Below are 13,831 nucleotides of genomic sequence, written 5' to 3'. Positions count from 1 at the left end.
GGTATCTGTGTGGGAAGCAGAGCATCGTATTCACTCAACTGTATAAGCAAAAGCAGGAGAGAGGTAGAAAAAGAAAGGGTTACATCCCATAGTAGCAATTCTGGAACTTTCAAATATTAAAAATCATGACACTGTCAAATTGAGCATGGCCTACTACGGGGATAATTAGAGCCCCCCAGATCAAAGGTTCTCTATTGTTTTCCACCTTACACATGCTGATGGATGAGGGCATTAGAAGCTGATGCTATGTGCCATCATATGCTCAAAACACCTCCATGAGCCTCCACACGCCTCCACACACCTCCTGTGTGAGATTTTCAGAACATCACCTGCACCTCTTTGCCTTCTCACCCTTTTCAGGAAAGCACATTAGAGTGAAAATGAGTTAAAATAGGTATGAATTTTCTCTGCATCAACTAAGTAAATATTAATATTTATTGAACAGTGGTACTATATACCAGGCATGTTCTAAGCCCTTTGCCTATATTAATCCTCAAATGACATTATATATTAGGTATTATTTTATTCCCATTTTACAGATGAGGTAACTGAGATGCAAAATAAGTAACTTGCTGAAGATCACACATAAGAAAAATGACAGTGCCAAGATTCCAACAAGGAGGTCTGGCTGCAGATCCTCAGCTCTTAAACACAAAAATAAACTGCATCTCAGCTTTGCTGGGACATAACCTAGTGGACAGGTACCCTGGGAAATTCCAGAAACTCTCTGCACCATGCCACAACTGAAAAGATAAGAACTTCTGCCTCTGTGGATACACCCAAAAGGCTGGTCTCTAAAATCTTGCACAAGGATTTTAGTTTAATGTCACAGGGACCTCAGATCCCAAACCCAAGGGCCAGAAGAAGACTTCATTTAGAACCTCTCCTCTTATCCCTGGGTAAACCGAGCAACAGGAATTTTCTTAGTAGCCCAGCAAATGATACTGGTTATGAGACAGTCCAGCCCCATCATGCTATTGCTGGACTATAAGGAATCAACAAAGCTTCACATAAAGAATAGGAACACAACCCCTTGCTCTGAAAAGATCTATGCATTAAAGATTCATTCAGTCTTCTGGGTAGGGTTGTTCACATACTGTCCAGGCACTATGTTAAGTGCTGGAATATAGAGGTCCTACACTCATGGAGCTTCTATTCTAGTGTCACAGAAAAATGGGTCTATATGGACCCTATATTTGGAGTCCCTATAAAGGTCAACTCCAAATATAAGAGGAAAGGGTGCTGGCACCATCCTGAATTCAGGGTGGAAAAAAGATGTGAGGAAATGGGGCTCTATTACTCTGAATGGCATGAATGCTGGAATCTTTTCAACTACAACTTGGAACACCAGGCCAAACTACTGCACTGCTGCTGCCAACTTGAAATGAAAAGCAATATAGTTGGATGGCACTGTTTCTACCTCAGGCTGAGATTAACAGTGCCCATCTGCAAGTACCTGAAGGGAGAAAGGGAAAGGACAAAGACATAGAAGCTTGGATTGTTTTTCTCTTTTTAGAACCTCCTCCCAAAATAGGGAAAAGAAATCACTAGCAGAGGATCCTAAATTCTGCTGTATCTTGACAATGTTAATATCAGTGTTCAAACTAATAAAAGGAAAAAGGATAACAAACAACATCAAAGAAATGATAATGGGAGACAAGTTCCTTTCCCAACAGCAGGTGGAAGCTGAGGCCAGACATGGCTTATAGTCTTTTCTCTGACAGAGCAGTTCATACACAAGAAATTGAAAGAGGGAGAAGAGAACACCACACACATACCGAAAACTGGTCATTCACCTGTAGGTTCTCCTTAAGTAATAATGCCAGAATGTAAAACATGATGAAGTGTTAGAGATACTTTAAACTCCAGGCCTACAGACTGTCTCAATCTCAGAATGGCCAAACTGACACCAAATCACAAAATTCTGGTTCAGCATATATCCCTACAATTGCACTTTGTACTCCCCTCTGGGCACTGAGATGCAGGAAGGCCAAGAAGGTACTTCATTCATTTTTTTGAACCCCAGCATCTACCATCAGCCCTGTTACAAGGCAGGCACTCAAAAAGTACTTCTTTCTAAGCTGAACTAAAAACAGCAATCATCCTCAATAGGGAAATAATTAAAATAGGAACCACTGGTGGGAGACACACCAAAAACTACTCATCATGATTGTTCATTTTGAATGGTTTGGCCAAAGTTTACCTAAGTAAATGTAACTTAGGTAATAACTTAGATATGCTAATCCACCTGAAAAAAAGAGAAACAGTACTTATAAAAGAAAGTAAAGCATAGCAGGAGAGCAAAATAACTCAAATTTCTGATAATTTATCAAACAGCTTAGGTGCTCAGCATGATAGATGTGTTAATACCAATGCAATTCAAGGCCAATCTCTGCAGCCTTAACTGCTGGGTTATTTTCAACTCATGGCTCAAAGACTGACATGCTTCATATATATGGTATTTATGCACTCATTCACTCATTCATACATCTTCCTGTCTTTGTCACACTAGGCACAATGGGAGGTGCAGGGGATCTAACATTGAACAGGAAAATACAGGGCTCCTATCTTCATGGATGGGCTTTCTTTCTGGTCACATTCATCAAAGAAGATCTATATAGCTTAAATATAAGCTGCTTTTATCCATTCTGTCTCACTATAGAAAAACCGTAATCATTTTTGTTCTCCCCAACTCCAAGTGGAAACCCAGTGATGCAAGTGCAGCTCAGTTTCAATTGCATTAAATCATACACCTAGATACCTAGGACAATATGACACAATCCAGGCATTTTAAAAAGAAGCTGAAGTAATCCAACTATGGATTAACCAATTTTTGCTTCCTCCCACAGTTCTGATAAAAAAACTTAACGTGTTCTGCCTACTTAGAGAACAAAATTAAAGAAACCAAATGGTTTTCACCATTTCCAGATTAAAAGCTCTAAGCTTGAGCACAATGGGTCTATTTCAAGAGCATCGTTTTTAATTTTTCAAAAGATGTAATAAACTTAAACGATAATAACTATGCTAAGGAATACTATGTAGCAGTTAAAGAATGACTCAGAACTATACGTAGTGACATGAAAAGATATTCTATATTGGCATAGAGGATAAAATGCAGAACAATATATGCAACATGTTAAAAATACAGAGACAAAGTAAAACTGCACACACACATACACACGCACACAGAATAAAAGATCTGGAAAGATATCAAGCTGACTGCAGTGATTACCCCTGGGATGCAAATAAAGAAAGGGAGAGATATGCAGGAGGAATCTGGCTCCTTTTTCTATATATTGCAGTATCATTTGATTTCTTCTGAGATATTATTCATCTATTACTTGTTTAATTTAAAAAAATTTTTAAACTGTCTCTAAAACCAGATAAACATCCAAAATTAGTTATTTGGTCCTTAACATTCCTACAGAAAGAAACAATCTTGTTTGAATAGTCAGAATAAATGACATAGCATTTTTTAATATAATTTTTATTTTCTGTTGGAATATAGTTGATTTACAATGTTGTATTAGTTTCAGGTGTACAGCAAAGTGATTTAGTTATACATATATCTATTCTTTTCCCATATAGGTTATTACAGCATACTGAGTAGAGTTTACTGTGCTATACACTAGGTCCTTGTTGATTATATAATAGTGCATGTATGTTAATCCTAACCTCCTAATTTATTCCTCCCCCCACCTTTCCTCTTTGGTAACTATAAGTTTGTTTTCTAAGTCTGTGAGTCTGTTTCTGTTTTGTAAATAAGTTCATTTGTATCACTTTTTAGATTTCACATATAAGTGATATCATATGATATTTGTCTTTCTCTGTCTGACATACTTCACTTAGTATGATAATCTCTAGGTCCATCCATGTTGCTGCAAATGGCATTATTTCATTCTTTTTTTATGGCTGAGTAATATTCCATTACATCTTCTTTATCCATTCATCTGTCGATGGACATTTAGGTTGCTTCCATGTCTTGGCTATTGTAAATAGTGCTGCAATGAACATTGGGGTGCGTGTATCTTTTCCAAGTATGGTTTTCTACAGATATATGCCCAGGAGTGGGATTGCTGGATCATATGGTAGCTCTATTTTCAGTTTTTTAAGGAACCACTATACTGTTCTCCATAGTGGCTGTACCAATTTACATTCCCACCAACAGCATAGGAGGGTTCCCTTTTCTCCTCACCTTCTCTAGCATTTGTTTACAGACTTTTTTTTTTTTTGGCCACACTGTGCGGCATGCAGGATCTTAGTTCCCCAACCAGGGATCAAACCCGCACCCCCTGCAGTGGAAGCACAGAAACTTAACCACTGCACTGCCAGGGAGTCCCTGTAGACTTTTTAATCGTAGCCATTCTGACTGGTGTGAGGTGATGTCTCATTGTAGTTTTGATTTGCATTTCTCTAGTAATTAGCAATTCTGAGCATCTTTTCACGTGCTTCTTGGTCAACTGTATGTCTTCTTTGGAGAAACGTGACATAGCATTTAGACCCAACAAAACACATTATACAATAAATGGCAGGAACTTGGAAAAATTAAACTCTAAAAGGAGTAGGTCAGAGAAAGAAATCCTATATTACTTTCAAAATACATACTCTAAGCTACTGGAACTAGGTTAGATACTATAAAAACTGCTTTCAGATATACCCTGTAACTTATTTATTATAAATGTGCTTTACAGATTAACAGTTCACAATATCCTAAACTGAAAACTACTATCTCCAAAATAATCATCTTATAAAGATAAGCACCTCTTTTTTCTTCCCTAAAGTTTTGCTATATATACATACCATTTCTTTTCCTCTGAACAGTTCAATTTGCTGGCAATTCAAGCAGTGGTTCAACTATAGCACTCAACCTTAAGAATATATTGTCTTCTTATTCTCTCAATATCTTCCCAGAAATGATATCTAAGGACCAGCAATTGAAATATCAATCAGCAACTGACAGTCAATCTGCTCTAGTCATAATACAACTGTTAAGGGTATGAAAAGTACTCGTGACTAAAATCATGTTCCTTTTCTTCTGCTTCTTTAAAAACTCAACACAAAAGTTGTAGCTCATGGCTCAACTACATTCCCAAATCACCTAGGAATATATATTTTTTATTTTTCACAATTATTCATTTGAACTCATCAGTCAGACATTAACATCAAAGAACCAAAACTTAATGCATGAGCTACAATTTGGTATATATTAAATGTGCCAGGTTACTGTTCTTGGGAGCTTTTGCTGATTTGGATTCAAATTTTTAAGGGCCTAATAAAAAAATTATTCAGAACTAGATTACAATCAGCAGTTATGAAGTTAACTTCTTGTTTTAACCAATTATTAGCATTTTCTAAGCAAAGAATGAGCAGATGCAAGACACATAAGAAACAAAATTAAAGAAAAAGGACAAGATTTCAATCCTCTTGCCCTTATGCCTGAGCACAGTACCAAACAGTAAAATTCAGAATGGAATAGAAATAAGCAGAGAATTTTGCATAACAGAATTGCCTAAAAAATGCATATCTAGCCATCAGGAGGAAAGATCAACAAGGGAAGAAAAGGAGCTAGTTCCCTTTTCCCTGCTTGAACTAAGGCAAATCATTTCATTTCATCAATAGATCACTCATTTTTCATTTGGCCAACTGATCTACACTGTCACTGCATATATGTTTTAGTAATATGCACTGTATTTCTTCTCATCAAAAATTTTAATATTTACTGTCATGTGGAGAAAAAGAAAAAAAAAGTCAAGCGTGATTTGTTATCTTTCTGTTACCAAATACCCAAAGATATTCAAAGTTTTGGGGTAAAGGTAGAAGTGGGGGAATATAATGAAAACAGAAAACTATTCCAACTACTCCCAGAGAGTATCATTTAGATAATGGTGTCCTAGTACACTGTCAACATTTAGCTGCTCCCTAAAGTTCCTCACTTACTCCCAGGAAACAACAAGGCATATGTCACAGTGCACATGCTATCTCACATGGAGGTTGCTTCCTTCATTCATAATAGGTAAAAGAAATATACCCTGAAAATGAGAAATATCCCTAAAAATGGGAAATATCCCTAAAAATGGGGAAATGTACCCTGAAAATGGGAAATATCCAAAGTTTCAATTGCTACAGATGGTTCAGTAAGCGTGCAGTTACAGAAACTTATAACTGATGCTAGAAAAAGCTAATGTTTTCCTGAAGATCACTTTGAAATGCTGTTCTGGGTGAACATTACTTGCTCTTTCATTATAATTTTGTTTTAGTTCCACACTAAGCATTTATGAAGTGCTGCATCCCTTGTAGAGGAAAAAGATGGAGTTTCTCCCATCATTATCGAAATAAGAAAGCCATACTTTTTAAATTATTTTTTAATTTTGTTCGCTGCATTGGCTCTTCATTGCTGCACATGGGCTTTCTCTAGTTGCAGCGAGCAGGGGCTACTCTTCATTGCAGTGCGTGGGCTTCTCATTGCAGTGGCTTCTCTTGCTGCGGAGCACGGGCTCTAGGCGCGCGGGCTTCAGTAGTTGCAGCACACAGACTCAGTAGTTGCAGCACGCAGGCCCTAGCGCATCCGGGCTTCAGTAGTTGCCATGCATGGGCTCAGTAGTTGTGGCTCGTGGGCTCTAGAGAGCAGGCTCAGTAGTTGTGGCCCACGGGCTTAGTTGCTCCACGGCATGTGGGATCTTCCCAGACCAGGGCTCAAACCTGTGTCTCCTGCGCTGGCAGGTGGATTCTTAACCACTGTGCCACCAGGGAAGTCCCAAGAAAGCCATTCTTATTGGAGGCATTTTCTAGTTACTAGACCATAGTCAAGTAATTTAAATATTCCTCCTTTGCCTCCACAATTTTGGCATTCAATGAGCTTGCATTTGTGCCTCAATTAGTCTTATTTTTAAGCTGATAAAAGATTGAGCACAGTAAAAACAGTCATGTCTATCTCACAATAACAACAAAATTTCTAACTGTATACTCTTAACAGATGTAAAGATATTTAAGTGCTAAACATCTTTTAAAATAAAATTATAACGTATTTTAGAAATATATATAATGTTTAAAACAAAATTTGATAAATAAAATATTAATAGTATGGAAAAATACAACCACAATGGGCAATCCTATTCATTGATTGTATAGGTAAATATTAATTATTATACTTCTCATATTCCAGTAAATAACTTAAATAAGAAGAAATAGTACAAAGGAAGTACAGTAAAAATAATAGCTTCCACTTGTAGGACTCTCAGTTTAGAAAGTTCTTTTATATATATCCAGCCTTTGAATTCAATATTTATAGGGTAGCAGCATGTCAGACCCTATACTAAATCCTGGTGACAAAAAGATGAATAAGGTACGTCCCTTTAGCCTTCATTCATCCAATTTGATAATCAAAATCATATTAAGAAAAAAGGGCAGGATTGGGGCACTTCCCTGGTGGCTCAGTGGTTAAGAATCCGCCTGCCATGCAGGGGACACAGGTTCAAGCCCTGGTCCGGGAAGATCCCACATGCCGTGGAGCAACTAAGCCCGTGTGCCACAACTACTGAGCCTGCGCGCTAGAGCCAGTGAGCCACAACTACTGAAGCCTGCATGCCACAATTACTGAAGCCCACAGGCCTAGAGATCGTGCACTGCAACAAGAGAAGCCACCGCAGTGAGAAGCTGGCACACCGCAATGAAGAGTAGCCGCTGCTCACACCACAACTAGAGAAAGCCTGCACACAGCAATGAAGACCCAACACAGCCATAAATAGATAGATTATTAGATAGAAAGAACAGAATAAAAGAAAAAAGGGCAGGATTATCTCCATCTTACAGACCAAAATAAAGCTTAGAGATGTTAAGGAATTTTTTTTGTCACATGATCACAAACTGAATTAAAGCAAAGCTTTTTCAATATTGTTCTACTTTATATTATACATTGAGTTTATATCACTAACCTTAGGAATGTTCCTGGTCATGCTACATCTTTCTTATCATGTTACAAATTCATTTTAAAAAGAAGAGAATGATTTTAATTGCTACTGTTTCTTGAGAGTAATGATAAGGATTATGATAAATGGGTGCATGTATGTATATATATAGATATATAATTTATATATGCATATGTAACACGTACATGTGTATATGTCTTTGTTACTCACTTCATAAAGGTTTTCTGTACAGGATTAATAAAAATTTATTTCTCCTCAGGTCTTAAACTCTTGCAAACTCTTCGTTATCCAAAATCCTTAGTATATGGATTTGATCTTACTGACTATCTGAGAATTACTTCAAGTATTAGACCCAGTAAACCTTTCGGCAACTACAAATTTAACATTATTATGTAACATGAAGATCTGTAAGTACAGGAAGATGTATTTTTATTGAGGCAAAGTTTTACAATTTCATGAGACACCAAAATGAGTACTCAGCATCCATGGTGCACCCTGGATTTGCTATTTTCTTCTCTTTACACCCCTCTCTAGAGTACCTGCAAAGTGCTATCTTATCACATCTTATGGGGAAAATAATATACTCCAGGACAGCGGTCCCCAACCTTTTTGGCACCAGGGACAGGTTTCATGGAAGACAATTTTTCCATGGATGAGTCGGGGGCAGGAAGAGGGGATGGTTCCGGTGGTAATGAGAGCGATGGGGAGTGGCAGATGAAGCTTCACTCACTCGCCCACCACTCACCTCTTGCTGTGCAGCCTCGCTCCTAACAGGCCATGGACCAGTACTGGTCCGTGGCCTAGGGGGTGGGGACCCCTGCTCTAGGACTGTGCTAATACTAGCCACATGTAACTACGGAGCACTTGAAATGTGGCTAGTCTGAATTGATATGTGCTGTTAAGTGGAAAATATAAGCTGGAGTTTGAAGGCTTAATAAGAAAAAGAAGACATAAAACAGCTCAATAATTTTTTATATTGAATATATGTTGCAATGATAATATTTTAGTTATACTGGACTAAATAAAATATATTAAAATTAATTTCACCTATTTTCTTTGTACTTTTTAAAATGCGGCTACTATAAAATTTGAAATTACATATGTAGCATACATCATTTCTATTGGACAGCACAATTTTAAGATATGCCCAAGAGATGTGAGACATATTCTTTTAGACTATCAAGGGCCTATTCAACTAATATATCCTATATCACTGCCAGTTCTCAGTCTATCAGATGGTAAACATGGAGTGGGAAAAAAGTAGGATTTTTTGATACGGGAAAATGTCCATAATATGTTATCTAAAAAAAAGTAGGATAAGAGATTATTAAAAAGCGGAGCTGCTTCAAACATGCATGTAAGTTATTCAGATTTAGCCATATGAAAAAAAAAAGAAACATACCAATTCCTCTAAATGAAAAGTACCTCCTGGTGAGCATGAATGTACTGTCTCCTCAGCCAGTCTAAGCCCTGCATCCTCTCACCTGCTTACTGCACTGACTATGCTGATACATTAACCGTATCTCTACAGTATACAGTATGATGTCAACTAGGTATTTTGAAAAGCAATACATGCTAAAAAAAAGTGGTGTGGGGAGGCAACAAATTATTAGTACTGGTTATCCCTGGATGGTAGAATAACAGATTTCCTCTTATTTACTTATTCTATAAATTTTTTCTACAATAAAAGTTAACTTTGAAAGGGTTGAAGGTGGTGGTGTAGGAAGATCCTAAACTCACCACCTCTGATGAACACAACAAATCTACAACTACGTATGGAATAATTCCTTCAGAAAGGGACCTGAAAACTGGATAAACAGAAACTCTACAACAAAGGGTAAAAGGACATCACTGAGATGGGGAATAGAGGTAGAGACTCAGTCTCACCAAGGAAAAACCCATACCCCAGCCACAGTGATTCACAATTGGGAGGGATCACAAAAGAACAAATCTTTTCCCTCAGGGACAAGGGATTTGAGCTCCACACCAACCCCTAGGTCCTGCACAGGAAATATGAGCCCTCAAAAGACCTGGCTTTGCAAATCAACAGAGAATATGTCCAGGAAAACTACAGAGCTTCAGGGAACAGAAAACATACTCTTAAAGGGCTCACGCATAAATTCACTGTACCTGAAAACCAGTGCAAAAACAACAGACTGGAAAGCCCATGGACCATAAGTGAAAGGGACATACTTATTAATCTTGAAGCAACTGCTGGAGAGGCAGGAACCAGTTAGGATACTTCCCAGGGACTGAGTCACTGGCAGGAGCCATTTATGCGATTTCAGTCTACCCTGCTAATATCAGCACTGGCAGGTGCTATTTTAGAATTCTCCACCTAACCTGATAGCACCCGTGGGCATGCCCCAATGAGAGCCCTACCCACCCCTGTGTCTTGGCCAGACCTCACAGCCAGCCAAGCAATAACCATGCCCACCAGCACCCCACAGTAGCTGCTTCAGGGCCACACAGCAAGTCCAGAAGCCAGGCCTGCCCACCAGTGGCCCCTGGCAACAACAGTAGGGTGTACACAGCCCACATATGGGTTGAGCACCTAGCTCTGGTGGCCAGGTGGCACTGCACTTCTGAGCCCCAAAGGACATCTCCTAAATAAGGCCACTCCTTTAAAACTGGGAGAGATAGCTGATATACTCAATACATAGAAATAAACAGAGAATCAGGCAAAATGAGAAGACAAAGGAATATGTTCCAATTGAAAGAACAAGACAAACCTCAGAAAAAGAACTAAAACAAAACATTGTTAAGCAACCTACCTGAAAAAGAGTTCAAAGTAATGGGCATAAATATATTCACTGAACTGAAGAGAAGAATGGATGAACACAGTGAGAACTTAACAAAAATATTAAAAATATAAGCAAGTATCAAACAGAAGTTATACCTGAACTGAAAAATACACCAGAGGGATTCAGCAACTGACTGGATGAATTACAGTGAAGAAGTGAGCTGGAAGACAAAACAATGGAACTCACCACACAGAGAAGCAAAATGAAAAAGAAAGAAAAAAAGTAAAGATACCTTAAGGGACTTTTGGGACAATACCAAGCAGAATAACATTCACATTATAGGGGTCCTAGAAGGAGAAGAGAAAAAGAAAGGGCCAAAAAAATTATCTGAAGAAAGAGTCACTGAAAACTTCCCTAATCTAAGGAAAGAAACAGATATTCAGGTCCAGCAAGCCCAGAGAACTCCAAATAAGATGAAGACAAAGAGACAGACACGAAGACACATCATAATTGAAATGGTAAAAGTTAAGAATAAAGAGAGACTCCTAAAAGCAGCAAGAAAAAAAACAACGTGTTATATACAAGGGAAATGAAATAAGGCTTTCAGCAGATTTTTCAGCAGAAACTTTACAGGCCAGAAGGAAGTAGCACGACATATTCAAAGTTCTGAAAAGGAAAGAATTCCAACCAAAATTCTCTACCCAGTAAGGTTATCATTCAGAATTGAAGGACAGATCAAGATAAGCAAAAGCTAAATGAATTATCACCACTAAAACAGCCCTAGAAGAAATACTGAAGGGACTTCTTTAAGCTGAAAGGAAATGGCACTAATCAATAATAAAAAAAATATGAAAGTAAAAATCTCACTGGAAAAGGCAAATATATAATAAAGGTACTAGATCAATCACTTATTAAGCAAGCATGAAAATTAAAAGACTAGTAAAAGTAACTAAAATTACAATATTTATTAAGGGATGTATAAAATAAAAAGATATAAAATGTGTCATCAAAAGTATAAAACGTTGGAGGGAGGGAGTAAAAAGATAAATTTGAATCCATTCCAAAGCCTTAAGTTGCTACCAACTTAAAACAGGCTACTATTTACATAGGATGTCATATATGAATCTCACAGCAACCACAAGGAAAAAACTTATAGTACATACACAAAAGAATATGAGGAAGGAATAACATAACACTAAAGAAAAACACCAAAACATAAAGGAAGAGAAAAAGAACAGAAGAAAGGAACAGAGAAGAACTACAAAAACAACCAGAAAACATTTAACAAAATGGCAGTAAGTACATACCTATCAATTACTTTAAATGTAAATAGACTAAATTTGCCAATCAAAAGAGAGTGGCTGAATGGATGAAAAAACAAGGCCCATCTATATGCTTGCTGCCTACAAGAGACTCACTTCAGAAGAAAGGACACACATAGACTGAAACTGAAGGGTTGGAAAAAGATATTCCTTGGCTAACGGGCATGAAAAGAAAGCTGGAGTAGCTAACTTTCAGACAAAATACACTTTAAGACAAAGATTTTAATAAAAAACAAAGAAAGGCATTACATAATGATGATGGGGTCAATTCAGCAAGAAGATACAACATTTATAAATATATATGCACCCAACATAGAAGCACCAGGATACATATAAAGCAAATATTAATGAACTTAGAGAGAAACTGAAGGCAATACAATAATAGCAGGGAATTTAACACCCCCCTTACATCAATGTACAGATCATCCAGATAGAAAATCAATAAGAAAATATTGAACTTAAATGATACATTAAAGCAGAGTACTTAATGGAAATATACAGAACACTGCATCCAAAAGCAGAATACACATTCTCAAATGCACATGGAACACTCTCCAGGATAGTTCACGTCAGGTCACAAAGCAAGTCTCAATAAATTCAAGAAGACTGAAATCATGTCAAACATATTCTCTGACCACAGTGCTATGAAACTGGAAATCAATCACAAGAAAAAGAAAATAAGAAAACACACAAAAACATGGAGATTAGACAACTCACTACTGAACAACCAATGGGTCATCAAAGGCATCAAAGAAGAAATCAAAAAATACCTAGAGACAAATGAAAACAAATTCGACATACCAAAATCTATGGGATGCAGCAAAAGCAGTTCTAAGAGAAAAGTTCATACCAACACAGGTCTAATTCAAGAAACAAATGAACAACAACTACAACAAAATAAAAAAACAATCTAACTATACACCTAAAGGAACTAGAAAAAGAACAAATGAAGCTCAAAATCAGTAGAAGGAAGGAAATAATAAAGATCAGACTGGAAATAAATAAAATAGAGATTAAAAAACAATTTTAAAATATCAGTGAAACTAAGAACTGGTTCTTTGAAAAGATAAACAAAATCAACAAACCTTTAGCTAGATTAACCAAGAAAAAGAGAGAACTCAAATAAATTAAATCAGAGATAAAATAGAAGTTACAACTGATACCACAGAACTACAAAGGATCATAAGAGACTACTATGAACAATTATATGCCCACAAATTGGACAACTAGAAGAAATGGATAAATTCCTAGAAACATATAATCTTGCAAGACTGAATCATAAAGAACTATAAAATCTTAATAGATCAATTACTAGTAGGAAGATTGAAACAGTAATCAAAAATCTCCCAACAAACAAAAGCCCAGGACCAGGCAGCTTCACTGGTGAATTCTACAAAACATTCAAAGACTTACCCTTCTCAAACTCTACCCAAAAAAACTGAATGGGAGGAAAACCTTCCAAACATATTTTACGAAGCCAGCATTACCCTGATACCAAAACCATACAAAGACAACAAGACAACAACAAGAAAGAAAGGAAGAAAGAAAGAAAGAAAGGAAAGAAGAACAGGAAATTGAAGGCCAATACCCTTGATGAACATAGATGCAAAAATACTCAACAAAATACTAGCAAACCAAATCCAACAATACGTTAAAAAGATCATACACCATAATCAAGTAGGATTTATTCCAGGGATGCAAGGATGGGTGGATATCCACAAAAATCAATCAGTGTGATACATCATACTAACAAAATGAAGAATAAAGATCATATGATCATCTCAATAGACCTATTCAGGATTAAAAACTCTCAACAAAGTAGATATAGAAAATGAACTTC

The 13,831-nt window shown here is 37.0% G+C and overlaps 1 protein-coding gene across 7 annotated transcripts in view; it reads right to left on the bottom strand.

Moving 5' to 3' along the window:
* Positions 1 to 13,831, bottom strand: part of PEAK1 (pseudopodium enriched atypical kinase 1) — a 296,325-nt gene that overhangs the window by 260,330 nt on the left and 22,164 nt on the right. The window contains exon 1 of one of the 7 annotated variants that reach the window (XM_029236372.1): positions 4,801 to 5,183. The exons of the other annotated variants lie outside the window; for them this stretch is intronic. The gene's annotated coding sequence lies outside the window, so the exon portion shown is untranslated. Of the gene's footprint in view, positions 1 to 4,800; positions 5,184 to 13,831 lie in introns of those variants that run through there. 7 annotated transcript variants of the gene reach the window in all.

This window comes from Monodon monoceros, unplaced genomic scaffold (genome assembly GCF_005190385.1).
Source record: "Monodon monoceros isolate NGI ecotype Baffin Bay Population unplaced genomic scaffold, NGI_Narwhal_1 Super_Scaffold_21, whole genome shotgun sequence".
Taxonomy (NCBI): domain Eukaryota; kingdom Metazoa; phylum Chordata; class Mammalia; order Artiodactyla; family Monodontidae; genus Monodon; species Monodon monoceros.
The sequence above is the reverse complement of the archived record's forward strand: the minus strand, read 5'-3'. Positions and strand labels throughout refer to the sequence as shown.